At 38.6% G+C, this 2411-nt stretch overlaps 1 long non-coding RNA gene across 1 annotated transcript; it reads right to left on the reverse strand.

The window, feature by feature from the left end:
* Window positions 1–561: 561 nt before the first annotated feature.
* On the reverse strand, window positions 562–1139 carry LOC117595554. Its single transcript, XR_004576782.1, has 3 exons — window positions 1043–1139; window positions 878–957; window positions 562–607 (listed from the first exon to the last, which is right to left on the reverse strand). It is a non-coding gene; the product is annotated as an uncharacterized LOC117595554 (long non-coding RNA).
* Window positions 1140–2411: the final 1272 nt, after the last annotated feature.

The following is a 2411-nucleotide window of genomic DNA, read 5'->3' on the forward strand; positions in this document are numbered from 1 at the left end:
CGGGTTGCTCCCTATCCACCAATCACAGCGTTTCTCAGATGAAAAATGCCACTATCAAAACTCGTTAGCAGAAATTAGGGAGAACTCCCAGAAACTATATGTGTCGTTTTTTTAATCGATATTTAGATAATAGCGCAAAACATAAATTTCCCACGAACTGATCGCGGTTAGGCCTACGTGTCAGTTAAACTTTTCATCTCCAATCCTGTATTTGTGATAAGTGGTACATTTTGAAAGATCTACTTTACGGCTTTATTAATAAGTAAATGAATAGGTGTATATATATATAAATGGCGTGCGCCTATGAGCACCCACGGAGGAAAACATAAATCGGCGCCTATGATGTGTATGTGAATAAGTAGTGAAATTTCTGCTAGTAGTTATATCAGTTTTGTTAGTTAAATGAAAATAAAATAGCAATTTACCTGGTGGTGAAAGCACTGTAGCCCAATACAATATGAATTATTATTATCATTTCCAGTCAAGAAGTAAAGAAATAATTTCAACCCATGCACGCCTGAAAGTTCCTTTGTGTCCAAGTGTGCAACACCTACCATTCATCTTCCAGTTTGTATTTGGGAGTACTTTGATTTTGTGGTTCAAAAACCTGAGAGGAAACAGATAAAATGATCAACAACTTTCAACAGCTTCCGTTATTTTTCCATTACCACATACAGTATATATCAATGATTAATGTTTGTCTTTGTTACTGTATAAAAGTAACTGCAAAATAATCAAAACAAGCCTTTTTTCACTAAGATATTGACCAGGACATTGATGTTATCCTTAAAATCCAATGAACATCTAATAAATTATATGAAAACGAATAAATACAAACATACATAAAGGTTTTAAAAAAGTGAAATAACTGATGTACCAAAGTGTCAGCTCGATTTAATTCAGCTCTGCTCCTTGTTGTGATGACAATTTCAGAATCAGAATCGGAGGTATTGTACTCTGAAAAAAATAAATCAAACCACCATTAACTCCAGCAGAGTATCTAAACATATGTAAACATTTAAAAATTATGAGATCCACTAACCTCTTTTATAGTGTTTTTCAAGGCAAATGAAAAAAGTTATCCTGGAATATGCCTTTCCTATTTCCTTTTTATATTCTGCCAATTTAAATGACCTTTCTGACCCAGGCACATGGACCACCTCCTGAGCAGTCTGGATACAAAAGAGACATAAGGTCCTTCGGGCATGTCCTTGTTAAATGTTCTCAATTTCTGGACAGTTTGTTTGAGTAGATCAGGTGCTGCTACCTCTGGGTCTGTAAATAACGGAGTGTTTTTCCCTCTTAGAGGTTTTAAATCAGTTCCATCAGTTCCATGTGGCCCCATCAATCCTACGTTTATCTAGTAAAATAAAGATATAATTAATGTAAAGGTAAAATAAATACACACACACACAAATACATATAGAACATTGCAAAATTGTATAGGACGGTCAGTACTTACCTGGACGTGTTTTCTTTCTTTAGGCTTGTATTTTCCTTTTGGCCCATAGTTAAAAGACTGTCGTTCTTGTGACTTCGAGCTTCTGTACTCCATGAACTGGCCGGAGTCCATGTTCGGTCACCACAAACTTCATTCAACTTCATACGACCACACGAATTGACCGCGCTCACCAACAACACCTATCACACGCTTTCACCTAGTCACTTCCGGTATGTGGTACATTCCCTTTCCGTGAAGAATCTATCATTTGTAAATTTGTTTCGGGGCTGGTAAAAGTGTTTTGCGTCTTGTTAATTTGGTTTCTAAAATGTTAATTTGTTTTCTAAAATGTCAATTTGTTTTGTCCTTTGTAAAAGTGTTTAGCCCATGTATTTGTGTTTTATGGTAGGTAAAATGTTTTCCAAAATGCAATTTTGTGTCGGGCTTTGTAAAAGTGTTTCATTCTTGTAATGTTGCTTTGCACTTCTTGGCCACCGTACACCAGGGACTGATTGGGTATATTTAGAGCGAAGGGAGATAACTCGGGATCATGGGAGGGAAAAGATGGATCACCCTGTAGCCACGGCAAGACTTAATGAGTTGCCGGACTCACTGTGGTCCAAGGGCCCCACGGACGTGTCACCTTTAAAATCAGCCCGGGAGAACCCATATGGTTGCCCCAATACCCACACAAACCAGAGGCGGAGGAAGGGTTGGATGTAACACTGAATGGTTTGTGGCCCACAGGGGTGTTGGAGGAGTCCTGTTCCGCGTGGAACACACCTATCCTCCCGGTCGAAAAGAAAGGGACAGGGAAATACCGTATGGCCCATGATCTCAGAGCCATTAATGACATTTTACTCACAACCACCATACCGGTACCTAACCCGTATGTAGCACTCACTAATTTGACCCCTGTTTAAAAATGGTTCACCTGCATTGACCTGGCTAATGCTTTTTTCTGTCTCCC

Source organism: Esox lucius, chromosome 14, assembly GCF_011004845.1.
Source record: "Esox lucius isolate fEsoLuc1 chromosome 14, fEsoLuc1.pri, whole genome shotgun sequence".
Lineage (NCBI taxonomy): Eukaryota > Metazoa > Chordata > Actinopteri > Esociformes > Esocidae > Esox > Esox lucius.